Source organism: Ovis canadensis, chromosome 22 (assembly GCF_042477335.2).
Source record: "Ovis canadensis isolate MfBH-ARS-UI-01 breed Bighorn chromosome 22, ARS-UI_OviCan_v2, whole genome shotgun sequence".
In the NCBI taxonomy this organism is placed as follows: Eukaryota; Metazoa; Chordata; class Mammalia; order Artiodactyla; family Bovidae; genus Ovis; species Ovis canadensis.
In genome coordinates this window covers 40,873,175-40,888,131 of record NC_091266.1, presented here as the reverse complement: position 1 = coordinate 40,888,131, position 14,957 = coordinate 40,873,175, and the positions used below count along the sequence as shown (strand labels likewise).

Below are 14,957 nucleotides of genomic sequence, written 5' to 3'. Positions count from 1 at the left end.
ACAGGAGACCCTTACTCTGCGGCACTTTAACACCTCTCTTTCTTCCTCTGCCACCTCCCCACATGGGCTTTCAGTCTACCCCCTGCAAAGTTCCTGGGGCTTCCTGAGCATGCTTCATGCACTCACACATCTCAGCTTTCATGCACGTTATTTCCTCTGCCCAGAAACCCCCTGCAACCCGCCCCCACGAGTCCTCAGTAAACCCTTCCTGATGCACTGACCTGGCTTCAATATTAGGTTCACCGTGAGCCCTCCTGCCCTGCCAGGTGGAGCCAGCACCTCCTTCCTCTGTGACCCAGAGCATCTATCACCCTCCTGGACAAGCCTCCATGAAAGCAAAGGCCAGGGACACAAGAAAGACACTCCAACATATTTGACAGATAAATGATTTTTTCTTTCTTCCAACTAGACCAGTGGTTCTTGACGCATTTAAAAACTTGTCCCAGGTCAAAGAACTGATGCAGTTGAGCAGGACAAAGAGAAGCGTGGACAGGTGAGCTCAGAACCTGTAAAGGTAAATCACACGTTGGTATAGGTTTCTGCCCAGTGATGATACTGGGCAGATCATGGAAGTTTCTGAGTAAGGAATGCCATGATCAAAGTGACAATTCCTAAAAATAAATGATACATTCTGACTGAAATCATTTTTTGAAAGGATGACTGGGGTAAGGGTCTGCTTCCTTATCACTTCCTCTCCCTCCATCGCTTCTAGAGGTTGATGGTTCAGACCCTAAGTACACCTGAGGAGTTCAGGGTAAACTCAGCGTGCATGAGTTCATACACAAGCAGCTGGAGGTTTCCAGAGAAAGCATCTTTATAGCTACTTGAGAGGAGAGGGTGATGCAGAGTACTTTAAACCATTTATAGCTGTCTTAGGGTCCAGCAGAGGCAAGATGGGCTCTCCAGACAGCCGCGTCATGAAGCTATTATTGTTGAGGAAATCTTCTTCAAGAAATAACTTTTTACAACCTTGCGTCTCCAAGACTGCTCTCCTCTGAGCTATGGAATGCTGATGCACTGTGATTTGGGATCAAGGCAGGGCGGCTGAGACCAGGAAGCCAGTGCTTTATCACTCCAAGCCGACTTTCTGGAGCTAACCTGTGTGCTAAGAGTCTGCTCTGACATCAACTCACTCCTCTCCAAAGGTCCAGAGTGGCGTCAGGAAATCATCCATGCATATATCTCCTGTCACTGTCTCCCCAGGGATGATTAAAGATCGGAGGTCCAGGCCAAAGACCACTTTGGATAATTGCAGCCTATCTCTCTGCTACTCTTCTTCTGTGCCCGTCCTTTTTGTCTGGCCTGGCTTGACTGTTTTAATCAGTCAAGTGCCTCTCCTGCTACCATCCCCCAACAAGGGAAAAGGACCCCATGAAAACAGGCTGCCAGTAACATCACAGTCTCAGGAGCCCGTGCCCAGGCTTGCCTTGCACCCCTGTCCTCCAGCTCTCTTCCCTTCAGGCTGGTCTCTCCATTAGGGGTCTTTTCTCACCCTCTGGACTGTAGCAACTTGGACCTTTTCCCTCTTGGTTTAGCCTTGTCTCAGACTCTCTGATTTTTCTGCTTTGGCCTGCTCTGGATCCAAGATGACCTTGGGGACCTTACCCATAGCCAGATGTCCTTGGGAGACTCCCTACCTGAGTCACCCTGGTCTGAAAGACTGACTTAGCCTCTTCTGATCCCAGTGCCCTGCAGGCTCTCAGTTTACTGGACACACAAGAACCTCAGAGCTCCCAGCTGTCTGCACCCTCCCTGGCCACCCGTCTACCTAGATTTGTCAGCACTGGGCAGTGCCTTCTGTGCCACTTCACAAGAAGAGAACTGGGCTTGAAACCAGAACTCTGAGGTCCAAAGCCGTGCAAGTGAAAGCATTAGTTGCTCAGCTGTGTCCAGCTCTTTGCAATCCCATAGACTGCAGTCCACCAGGCTCCTCTGTCCATGGGATTCTCCAGGCAAGAAATTTGGAGTGGGTTGCCATTTCCTTCTCCAGGGGATATTCCCAACGCAGGGATCAAACCCTCATCTCCTGCATTGCAGGCAGATGCTTTACCGTCTGAGCCACCAGGGAGGTCCTGAGTTCTGCCATTACGGGTAACCTTGGGTATATGAGAGTCTTCTCATGGGGACTTAGTTTCTGCATCAGTTTGATGAGAGGCTTGAACCTTCAAGTCACCTGCTAGCTCTGCACTGCTCCAAACTGATCACGTGATGCCCAAGAAGACCCTGAGTACCCAGCTAGGACGAGGGCCATTTGTTAATGGGCAGCCCCAGCACAGGATTGCCCCTTGTTTATAGGCATCAGTTGTCCTGACATCAGGGTGATGATAAGAGTAATAGTAGTAGGATTTACTAACTTTGACACCTGGAGCCAGTCACTGGCTAAGCATGTGCAAGTATTTTTCATTTATTCCTCCTCTCAGCCTGTGAGGTAGGTACTTGCATTATCATGATTACACAGACGAGGAAACAGAAGTTTAGAAATGGTTAGAGAGGTAGAGCCAGGATTTGCACAAAGTGGCTTCTTGACCAAACAGTGCCCTGGGGACCAGCTAGCCTCGCCCTGTGGGGGTTCCTGGTGGGAATGCCAGAGCAGAGCCCTGGGATGCCAGAGCAGCTCCCTCCTGGGAACTACTGAATGCTCAGGCACCTTCTGCGGGTGACATGCCACTCCATTGTCCCTGCACTGTTGTCTGTCTGACTTTGAAGGAAACTCAGCACCCCTGCACTCCTCTGACTTCTCCTCAATACAGGAAATGTTTGCATAACTTCTTAGCACAGGGCCACGGCACTGCATAGCAACACTAGTTTAGATGTGTTAAAGAGGTGATTCTGGAAGCTCAGAGTGTCCATCTAAGCCAAGGGGGGCCAATAAGCCATTGTATTATAGAGCTCATGTTTCCAATTTGGACAATCTGGGTTTGAAACCTGGACTGGCCTCTCTGCAGCTGCGAGACCTTTGTCTTTTTGCTTCAATGTGCTCTCTCTCTCTCTTTCTCCCCCTGTGAACACCCACATTCATTCTCACTCTGTTGCCTTCCCAACTTTCTCATAAAATGGAGACAATTTTCCATTCTAGCAGTTGCTGCCATAACTGCAGTTCCTGAGGTCTTACACCACCCACTTCTCTCCCAAATCTCAGTCCTAAATGAAAGTTCCACTTAAATACAATCTCTGCCTGTGTGGGGTCCAGGCCTGAAGTGCCTGTGTGCTCCCTGGGCCTGGCACAGAGCCCCCACAAAGCAAGGAGCTCCCCAGATGCACAGTGTTGAGACAGATCATCTGTACACCACCAAGAGGGAGCAATGAGGCTGCGTGTGCGTCTGCACAGATGGAGATGGCTTCCGTGGGGTTACAACGCTGGAGAGCTCTCTGGGGCTCTGGAGCCAGGCCGACCTGGATGCAAAGCCCTGTTTCACCAGCTCTATGTGCCTAACGGTGCTTGGGTAATAATGGGTGGAAACTTGCTCTGCACATACTGCCCAAGGCTGGCAACCATCACTTTTAATTTATACTCCATTAAGAGAGATAGAAGCAATCAATGGATCAGTGAGAAAGTACACAAGACAGGTGGCTGGATAGAGGGAGAAATAGAAGGGATGCAGAGGGGACATTTACTGATGTTTTAGAAGTTGAACAGATTTTGTCTAATGCTGGCTTGAGAGAGGTAGAGATTCCTTTTCCCATGAAAAAATCAGCTATCAGAGATGGGCTACCTGGAAACTGGGAGGCATCGCTGAGCAGAGGGGAAGCCAAACTGAGGTTCCTTTAAGTCGGGTGGTGGTGGAAGGGGGTTGCAGTGTTGAACATCTACTCTTTGCACCCTTATGTAAATTATCTCCTTCTGAGGTTTGCTTCTTTAACCCCACTGTGAGCCCCATCTACAGATGGGAAAGCTATGGTTTAGAGAAGGCAAACAGTGCATCCAAGGTCACACAGCCAGGCATGGAGTGCACTCTGAAGCCCTTTTCTCCATATCAGAGCTCCTTGCTGGGCACTAGGGAGGAATAGGAACAGTGAGTAAGTTTCTAAACCAAGCTGCACTCTGACAGCTGGGAGATCGTCATGTACATTTCTCGCACCTCTGTCCTCTCTGGTTCATTTCTTTCCTCAGTTTGGTCATCATAAGACATCTTGGGCCATTCCTCCAGGTTATGCTCATGCTGTAGAGGGACAGGCTGTCTGTCTGCTCCTGTACCCAGGGCTCTCCACATGGAGGTGCCAGCACAAGTTGGGTGCCCGTTTGTCGCTGAGGTCAGTGTCTCATGTGCACTAGCTGGTCTGACCCCAACTGCAGGGGCCGGGCTTTGCTTCCTCCCAATCTGCCCTGGAGTTATTTGGCAGCCAGAGGATCCCAGGATGCTCGCCCCTCATGCCTGGACATGCCTGCCAGCTGAGCGTGTGCTGAACATTGATGTCTATCATTCTGACCTTGGGCTGGTAACGGGGGGACAGGCTGGGGGCAAGGCATGCGTGCCAGGAGCAATCTCTCTGCTTGGCTGAGCACACCAAGAAAGAAAACGATAGTCATCTCGTTCACTGGTGGTGATGGCTGTTTTTGTCACAGACATCTCTACCTTAGGGGCAGTGAGACCCGTTTGCTATGTAACTGTGCATCAGAACATTAGGAAGAATATTGTCTCTTGTCCGTGATGCTCAGAAAACACAACCAGAAGGTCCGGGGAGGACAGGGCAGGGAGAAGAGATGGAGTAGGATGCCCGACATGGGCACCTCATCAGCCCAAGAGGTTCTTGTAAGCCTTTCTCATGCGCAGCTCTCTTACTATCAGCCCCCAGCTCAGAAGCCTGCTATGGCTCTCCATGCCCTTTTGCACCGAGTTCTGACTCCATTCCTGAGCTTCGACGGGTCTACAACATCTAGCCCCATCCATCCCTCTCCAGACTTGCCACACTGCTAAACACAATATGCCTCTCAAGACCTCCAATCCCTCTTTCCCCTATGAGATTGTAATTTCTTCCCTCTTCAAATCCCAAGCTTTATTCCAAAAGTCTACCTGATTTGCACCTTTATCTTTCACTGGCTCAGACTATACCACAGGATAGCATCTTTCTTCAAGTCTGGCACAATGTTAATTCTTCCAGTTATTTCTAAAGTGTGCATAATGTTCTTTATTGAACATCGTCTATACACACATAGATGCATATATGCATCTAAAGAAACCCAAAACCAATAAAAACAAAATTACAAAAAACAAACAGGTTAGGCAAACATAAATCATGATGAAGTACAGTAAAGAGCTAATTTTTATTATTCCTCTTAAATGCATGAATAATCTTAGTGCAAATCATATCTTTATTTTTAAAAATATGATATACTCAATGCAAACCTCAAAGGGCACTTTGGAGAGAAGCCAGGCTATAGGTTTATATTCTTCCCATTTTCAAATAAAATGCAAAAGAAAAAAAAACTAGTAATCATTTTAATGACCCTTTAAATAAATTTTTGGCTAGAGCACACTGCACTAATTTATACAGGGGACCACATGCATATATTTGCTGAGAAAGGGACTTTGTGGCTAAAGAGTGAATTTCCAAGAATCACTCTCGATTCCTTTCCTTTAAGTGATTAGCTTGAATTGAACCACACTTCACATCCACCCCGTCGTTGAGCCACACTTGCAAAGGCAAACGGAAACCTGTAAACCAGTGTCTTTCCCCTCATTGATTCAACTCTCTTTTGATTTCTTCTTTCCTTTATTCTGATTTCTCAGTCCCTGAAGTTAGACACTTTCATTCTTGAGGTTTTACTTTCTGGTTCTTTTTCTGAACATACCAAGAAAAGAAAGGTCTGGAGTTGGAATCAGTTATAAATGAAGACAGTTTGGTCCAAGTTCCGTTCTTCTCCTTTTTTCACTCCTTCCTTTCACACATCTTCCCCTAAACTCATCTCCCGAAACACTGCTCTAGCCTCTCAGTAACTGTTAATTTATGAGGCAAGAAAAACGAGCTGGTTGTGAATTAACAAGAGTGGGACCATTTCTCTCCATCAGCAGAATAATCGATCTCTCTCAGGCAGGCAGCAGATTTGGTTTTAAAAGACAGGGAAGATGATTGGAAAAACACAGGTGGTGGTGTGCCTCCTGAACAGGGCAGGATGTAAGGCTTTCAAAAAACCAGGGTTCTGGGATCTGCTTCCTCCCCACCAAAGCCAAGAAGCAGGCAGCCCAGCAGTGGAGGTTCAGGAGCCCTGCAGCCAGCTCACGGGGCACCTGGATTCCAGGGTGTGGTCCTGGGGGGCAGCTTCTTCTGAGGGCTCCTTTTCTGTAGCTGGTTTCCTCCAAAACAATACTACCTTTCCCATTTTATTCTAATTATGGTCCTAGGAGGAGGGGACAAGTAAACAGTCTTTTATCCCCACTTTACAGCTTAGGAAACAGAGGCTCAAGCAATTTAAGTGACTTGGTCAAAGTTCCCCAGCTACTGCAGAGAGAGGCCTAAACCAGAATTCCCATCTGTTTTTTTCTTGACACTCTGCCCCGAAGGACCCAGTCTAATTTCTCTGATAACTGTTTGCCTTGGGCATACTTTTCAACCATTCTGTGCTTCCAACATGCTAGAGGTGGCCTGGATTCCAGACTCTTGATTTCTCACTCAGGTTCATTTGAGACAGAATTCCAGCTGAGATATCCCTCAGGCTTCGAGACCAGAGACGTGACACGCTATAGATATTTGGATGAAGCCTGTAGTTTGTAACACACGCTGACTGAGATGGGTAGGAAGTACATATTCCCAACTGCTCCCCACCTGCACCCACCGTGGAACCCAGTCGGGGTTCTCCATCAGATCTGTGCGCTCTAGCTGTCAAGAGCTTCCGGGCTTGGCAGAGAACGTGGCTCAGCTGCAAATGACTTCATGACCTTGGGCAAGTTCCCGAGTGGCCTCGTCTGTTTAGTGACAGCCTTCCTAGACAGTCTCTGAGGGCCCTTTTATCCCGGATACACATTGAGTCTAAGAATTAAGCATGAGTAAAAGTGAGTTACATGAGCACATTAGACCAAGGTAAGTGACCATCAGCAGTCAAATCTGAATAGGTCACTGACCTCTTGGTGTCAGACTTCCATCGTTTGTAAATGGACTAATGATAGTACCAACACCCTACAGTTGCTGGTGAAGTATTAAATGGGTTAATTTATATAAAGCACTTAGAATAATTTTGGCACATAGTGAAACTTCTCAAAAGCTGCTGGCTGGTATTTCACCTTCTTATCATCATCATCAACATCATTATTATTGCCATTTTATTACTATCATAAACACTTGTTACTTTTGTTTTTTAAGTTATTGTTGTTATTAAATTTTTATTTTACTTTGAAGTATAATTGATTTGCAATGTGTTTTTAGTTTCAGGTGTATAGCAAAGTGATTCAGTTACATATATCCATTCCTTTTTAGATTTAGATTCTTTGGAAACAGAAACAAATATTAGGTCTAAGAGGGATTTCTCTTATTTGCTTTTAAAATATAGCTTACTATGCTTCTTATTCTGAAGGAAGAAAGCAGGGTCAACAGAGATGAGATGCCTGGTTGAGACTGCAGGAAGTAGGTGGCTGTGAACGAAGAAGTATGGCACAGAAGAGCTCGTCCCTTGCCTGCTATTTTGATATGCGGTGTCCTCGCATCTGGGTTGCCAGAACAGATGCAGACAGCTTCTCCAGCTCCTTTTCCTGCTGGAGGAGGGCTGTGCATGCCTAGCTGAGAAAGTGATGCTCAGGAAAATTGCGTCAGCTCATGCTGATGGAGTTCTTCAACTGTGCCATGGAAGATGCTGCCGTTTTGAGTTCCACCAGCAGAGACAGTAAGTTGCAGGGAATCAGCCACCTTCTGAACACGGAACTCTGACTTCAGAAGACCTGGCCTGAATGACAGGGCTTAGCTGGCCAATGAAGTGAAAGTGTTAGTCGCTCAGTCGTGTCTGACTTTTTGTGAGCCCACAGACTACAGCCCACCATGCTCCTCTGTCCATGGAACTCTTCAGGGAAGAATACAGGAGTGGGTAGCCATTCTCTTCTCTAGGGCATCTTCCTGAATACATGGCCATAAATCCAAGAGCTCTGGGGATCACACCTTCCAAGGACTACCCACCTGACTGCCACCAAACCCAAAGTCCACAGATCGTCACATATCACCATGTAGCCCTCTGGGAGGCATAGTCCAATTGGTGGCCAGCCAGACCATCTAAGCAGGAAGGAGCCTCAGAAAGTTTAGGCCCCACCCTAGCCACTAAGGAAATGGATGCTCTGCGAGGAAGCTCACTTATTCAAGAACACTCTGTAACCCAAGTGGAGAACCAGGACCATGAAGATGTCTGCCTCCTCCATCTGTCCTAATGGTCTTACCCTTACCTGATGTAAAAGTCCCTCTGCCCTGCCGAACCTACTATGTGAGTCCTTTGAGTCAAAGGGAGGGCCCCATGAGCATTGCTCACCTTAGTTTCTCTCTCACACAGATCATAAAAGCAGCACCGTAGGGCCCCAACAACAGCAGCTTCTATGTGTCATCCTTATCCTGTTGCCCCAAGGACCACACTAAATACCAGCTTTTTATCTGGAGACTTACTACTCAGAATATGACACATGAGGCCAATTGGGTCCAAGGGATTCAAGCAAATTTGGGACACCCTGCCAGGTCCCACACACTGAACTCCACATCTTAGCCTATCTAAAACATTTCAAAATAAATAAATTTATAAGCAAATAGGCAGAGACAAATCTCCTAAGGAAATCAGGAAACAGTGACAATGACGGTGTGGCTGCTCTAAGCCTTTCTCCTCGCATGAGGACAGTCACCAGGAGCCTAGATTACCGAGGGCCACGGCAGCCCCCACCTGGCCCACACCTCTCCTGGGCACTCTCTGTCTGGCCCTGGTCTGCACTCACCTTTGAGACCCTAGGTCTATGCGTGCAGCTGTTTCCTGTGTGCATCCTATCTGGCTGAGTAGATTCCATATTTCCGAAAGCAGGAACCTCTCAGGCAAAATACTTTGCTCAGAGCAAGACACTTAACAGATGGTTTAATAGACTAAAATTATCCTTTTTTTTTCGCATTCTTCTTTTGCTTTGCTTTAGTGTAAGAGATTTTAATATCTGTGAATTGAAAGCATACTACCTTAGAACTGATTTTCCCTGACCCTCCAGCAATCTCAGGAGACACGGTCAGGGAAAGCAGGGGGTCCAAGATTTTAAGATTCTGTGTTTTGTTTAGAGGCTTCCCATTGTGTCAAAGAGAGCTCAGGGTTATGCTGCTGTATTGAGAAGCTGACGTGGAAATAACCAGCATCTGATCAGACACACAATGCCTCTTAACAGCTTGACAGAGACAGCCGGCTCATCAGAGAAATCTGAGTGGTGATTCCCACTGTATTTCTGCAGGGTAGCCTGGAAGTAATTATTCTTCTCACTGGTAAATCAATTAGGAAAGGAGGATCTAATACTCCTCTCCTCCTCCAAGAAACTGATAATCCTCTAACAGTAATGGGCAGAAAGCTCCAGGCAACAGAGTTACTATGCATCCAGGGATGAAAGCAACCTGGTCTTTGTACCTGTGGCAGGGGCAGCCAAGCTGAAGCAGGTCAGAGTAGAGAGCATGGCCTGCATGGTCAGACAGAGGTGAGCAGAGATCCTGAACCCCCTCTTACCAGCTACTTTAGAGAAAGCAAATGGCTCATCTGCCTGAGCCTCAGTTTCTTCACCTGCCAAGTGGGAATAAAACTACCAGGGCTCAGGGGATTAAAAGAAAAACTAAAAACTGAATGTAGAAATGAGCTTAGCCCAGTGCCCAGAACTTATTAGGAGCTCAGTTTAAAAAAGTCTTCATTCTCTTCTGATATCAGTGCTTGCCACCTTCCCACACACCCCCTCACTCCATCCCCACACACAGGAACACACACCTCTACCCTGCAGCAATTTGATCACATTTCCTGGCAGTCAGGACTTTCTGTGCTCTCTGTCGTTTCCAAAACACTGTTTCCAAATCTGCAGGTGGCAGCCGCTTTCGAGCCAGAGCAATTAGGCCATAACCCGCCTGCATTTCTCCATTCACTCAAAGATTTGTTCTTAAATAGACACCCATGATAGCTGACCCCCTCTCTTGTTGAGGCACAAAGACTTCAGCCTGCTTTACGAAGCACAGTGCCGGTAAATGCAGGCTTTTAACCTTGACAGGTGTCATTCTGCATGGGTCTGTAGACAGAGTCAGCTGACAATAATGAGTTCCAGGAACCCAGCGATGTTTATCTCCTACAAAGGGAAGGGTAGGCTGTGAGCTGGAGCTCAGATGCCACCAGAACAGAGGGCTCCTCCAGAGGCAAACCTCACACACATGCATCAGAAACTAATGCACTGGTCTTCAAGCTCAAAGTGGCAGGCTCAGACATCACCCAGGAAATGATCAGAGAAAGGCAAACAGCAAGAAATGCAGAATCACATCAAATGCAACTCGTGCAGATCAATGCCATTAAAACAATGCTGGTGCCACCACGGGATGGTCTAGAACAACTGCAACTCAAGTAGCTCCCAGCATTTCGCATCTATACTCTATTTAGATACAACTAGTCCAAATTGCAGCTTCCTTAAGGGAGTATTTTTCCCTGGTGGTTCAGATGGTAAAGCATCTGCCTACAATGTGGGAGACCTGGGTTCGATCCCTGGGTCGGGAAGATCCCCTGAAGAAGGAAATAGCAACCCACTCCAGTACTCTTGCCTGGAAAACCCTATGGACGGAGGAGCCTGGTAGGCTACAGTCCATGGGGCCCCAAAGAGTTGGACACAACTGAGTGACTTCACTTTCACTTTTAAAGGAGTCTAGCATTGCCAGACGGAGAAGGCAATGGCACCCCACTCCAGTACTCTTGCCTGGAAATTCCCATGGACGGAGGAGTCTGGTAGCTGCAGTCCATGAGGTAGCTAAGGGTCAGACATGACTGAGCAACTTCACTTTCACTCTTCACTTTCATGCATTGGAGAAGGAAATGGCAACCCACTCCAGTGTTCTTGCCTGGAGAATCCCAGGGACGGGGGAGCCTGGTGGGCTACCGTCTATGGGGTTGCACAGAGTCGGACACGACTGAAGCAACTTAGCAGCAGCAGCAGCATTGCCAGATGTTTCCTAATTCGTCCCCCAAATTTGTCCCCCAAATAAACCTTTATTTATAAATAAACCTGGGAAGACTCTTGAAGATTCACCATTTACAAGTATAGCAAGCATGGTGTGATTTACAGAAAGGCTCTTTCCTTATCTTGCCTGCTTTCTAAAGTGGTTGAGAGGACTGGCAATTATACAGATAACGATCCTAAAAAGAATCTGAGCATAGTAGATGCTCAATTAATGCTACCTAAGATTAATACTAGTAGGAGACTCTACACACATCAATATTCCTACTTTCAACCTAATAGCTTATTAGCTATCTACACTGGGAAATTTTATGTTGTCAAAAAAATATTAAGACATCAACAATTAGCTTTGGGAACAACTATATAAATACGAGCACACTTTACTGTCTTGCTAAGGGTGACAGAACTCTGATGAACTCACAGCCTCCAGGGAAAGCAGTAGCCATCTGTTACATAAGTAACTCATTAGGTGAAAAGTCACTACTTCAACAAGATTAACTGAAAAATCTGCTAGAGACTACTGCCATTAGCCGCTTGATGAACATCGGGAGCTACAGATAATTTGAATGCTGAGAGAATCAAAAGAATCTTGCTTAATTGAAACAGATGAGAATTCAGATGACCACTGGTTTAAACTCTGAGATACATGTAAGACAGGACCTTTTTAGAAAGTTGCATTACAAGGTCATAATGACCCACACATCACTAGACCAGTAAAGAAGCATACAAGGATATTTTAATTTACATCTATCATTTTTCCTGAGTGGCTTGAGAAGGGTAGGTCTAGTAAACCTAAACATTCTGGTTAAGAGAAAGTCACCACATAGAATATTTGTGCATTGCCAACATCTTGAGGCTCAGGATACAATCAAAAACACTTAACAATAAAATGAAACAGAACTTAGTTTCATCCCTCTCTGGATGATTCAGAAAGCACTTCAGGATCACCCAGTCTCCTTATGAAGTCAATTTCAATCGCTGGTTCCAAAATAAATAAATCAGCAAATCCATAGCACTAGCCTATTTTTTGTCTCTTCCTGATCTGAGTGCAGAAAATATCTGCACTTTTAGCTTTCTGGGTGACAGTGCCTCTTACGTGGGATTTAACTGCGTTTCGGTGGTGTTTCTCTGAAAACACAGGCAAAATGGCCTTTTGGAAAGAGTTTGGGAGTTTCTTACGAAGTTAAAACGTATGTGCGTGTGTGCGTGCTTAGTCACTCAGTCAAGTCTGACTCCGTGCAATCGTATAGACGATAGCCCACCAGGCTCCTCTGTCCATGGGATTCTCCAGGCAAGAATACTGGAGAGGGTTGCCATCCCCTTCTCCAGGGGATCTTCCTGACCCAGGGATTGAACCCACATCTCTTATGTCTCCTGCATTGGCAGGCAGGCAGGTTCTTAACCACTAGCGCCACCTGGGAAGCCCATAATTGGCTTAACCTTTGTTAACTGGGCAATAATTCCTCTGAGAAATTGTTCCAGAGAGCCCATGATCTCTGGGATGGGGAAATGGAGATGCCTTCTGCCCCAGTGGGCATCAAAGCCTAGCTTTATGTCCTTTCTAACCCTCAGCATTTGTCTTATCCTCTCTTTGTCTCCCACATGACTGACCACCTGTAGGTTATACTAAGAAGAGAGAAACTAGGAGTAGAGAAAAATGGCAGAAGACTGAAAGATATGTTATGAGTAGGAGGCTAATGGAAAACATATGTGGCAGACGACTACCAGAATGGATGCAAACAGGCGTGACTCTTCATATGCCCCTTGGGAAAATCCTTACAAAGATAGCTGACCTATCATCTCCATGAAGAGATGATTACTTTTGTTGTGGTCCAGACATAGGTGAGAGATCATTGCTGAAGGACATCTGCCATGTGTCAAACACTTACTTCTTTCTTCTCCCAGAGTGCAGACACTCCTTGTGATTTCACCTGACCCCAAGTCACTGTGTGGGCGGGAGGAGCTTTATGTTGAGAGTCAAAAACAAACTGCCCATCCTGCCGTTGACTATCTGAGCCACATGGGAAGGACCTTCGTCTTCCGTTGCACTCAGCTTCCTTCTTAATAAAAGGATAAGGCAGAATGGAGGATCATGGCCGACTTGATTCAGTCAAGTTTAATCACGTGTCCATCATGGACATGGCACTGAGCTTAAATTCCAGATCATGAAGCAAGCTGCCTCAAGCTCCCAGGTCAGAACTAGACCATTAATTCTAGAGCCCGGGGCTGTGGCCGTATGGAAGGAAAAGGAGCAAAATATGCTCTGAAGCCAGAAAACCTGGACTGAGCATTAGGAGCCCTCGGCTCTTACTCTGGCTCCTTTTTTTACCTGGCTTTGGGGGCTTTTCTGGTTTCAGATTCTCATCTGGAAAATAAGACTATTGTTATACATGAAAGATTCTTAACCAAGACTCCATGGACATCTTGGGTCAAGAGATGGGATTAAGGATGTTCATTAACATCCAAAAATTCTTAGCAAAATTTTGTGTGTGGGGGGGGGGGGTATGTGTCTAAGAGGAAATCTAGAGCTTTAAACATATTTGCTGAGGAGTTGCAGTTCAAAACCCATCAATAACTGCTTGTTCAGATGAAATCTATGATCCTTCCCAGGTCTAACATTCAATAATTCAAATAACAATATTGAAAAATGGAAAAATGACAACCCTTTGTGATTTAAAAAAAAAGAGAGAAACTACTCAGCTAAAACCAGGAACAGGCATGTATGCAGTCATCCTGATTATCAGGTTTTTGGTACCTGGCTGGTGGGCACACTCCCAGGTGTGGGCACCCCTGGATCTGCTGGCCACCAATGCTGAGCCAGGAGGCCGACACCAATTCTGCTCCTCCCTTCACTGGGGATAGCTAGGTGGGAGTGAGAAGGGTTGGCTCTGGGTTATGATGCTAAGGGTTTGAGTCCAAGTTGCTCTGCTTTGAGTAGCACTGGCAATCATTGCTCTCAGTCATAGCTTGGACTCTGCCAGGTTGGAATCAGAAATCAGGGACACCTGAACAACGGGTTGAAGATCACCTCTGCACCTACCTCGCTAAAGAAAAGGTTTGCGAAACCACTGGCGAGTAAAAATCAGATGACAAGGGGAGAGCTGGGCAGTGCAATGCCATTTTCAGTCCTTTCAGTTCAGTCGCTCAGTTGTGTCCAACTCTTTGCAACCCCATGAATCGCAGCATGGCAGGCCTCCCTATTCATCACCAACTCCCGGAGTTCACTCAGACTCACGTCCATCGAGTCGGTGATGCCATCCAGCCATCTCATCCTCGGTCGTCCCCTTCTCCTCCTGCCCCCAATCCCTCCCAGCATCAGGGTCTTTTCCAATGAGTCAACTCTTCACATGAGGTGGCCAAAGGATTGGAGTTTCAGCTTCAATATCAGTCTCTCCAATGAACACTCAGGACTGATCTCCTTTAGAATGGGCTGGTTGGATCTCCTTGCAGTCCAAGGGACTCTCAGGAGTCTTCTCCAACACCACAGTTCAAAAGCATCAATTCTTCAGCGCTCAGCTTTCTTCACGGTCCAACTCTCACATCCATACATGACCAATGGAAAAACCATAGCCTTGACTAGACGGACCTTTGTTGGCAAATTAGAAACCCTGAAAAGGCCTTTCGTAACTGTGGGATATCTCCTGGGGCCAGGCCTGCCTAAGTTTCTGAATAGGAGTGCCCCCCTCGCTGGGGAAAGATCACATCTCCCCACAGCCAACAGATCGTACAGCACTTATTTTCTATAATCATCCATCATTCTGTGGAACCCAGGCCCCCTTCTTCCAAGACGTCTCTGTGAGCAAAGTCTGACCTTATGCAATTTCACCCAGG

The 14,957-nt window shown here is 46.6% G+C and overlaps 1 protein-coding gene across 1 annotated transcript in view; it reads right to left on the bottom strand.

The window, feature by feature from the left end:
• The window catches only part of SORCS3 (sortilin related VPS10 domain containing receptor 3), a 650,432-nt gene that overhangs the window by 346,662 nt on the left and 288,813 nt on the right, over positions 1–14,957 (bottom strand). The gene's annotated exons all lie outside the window — the stretch shown is intronic.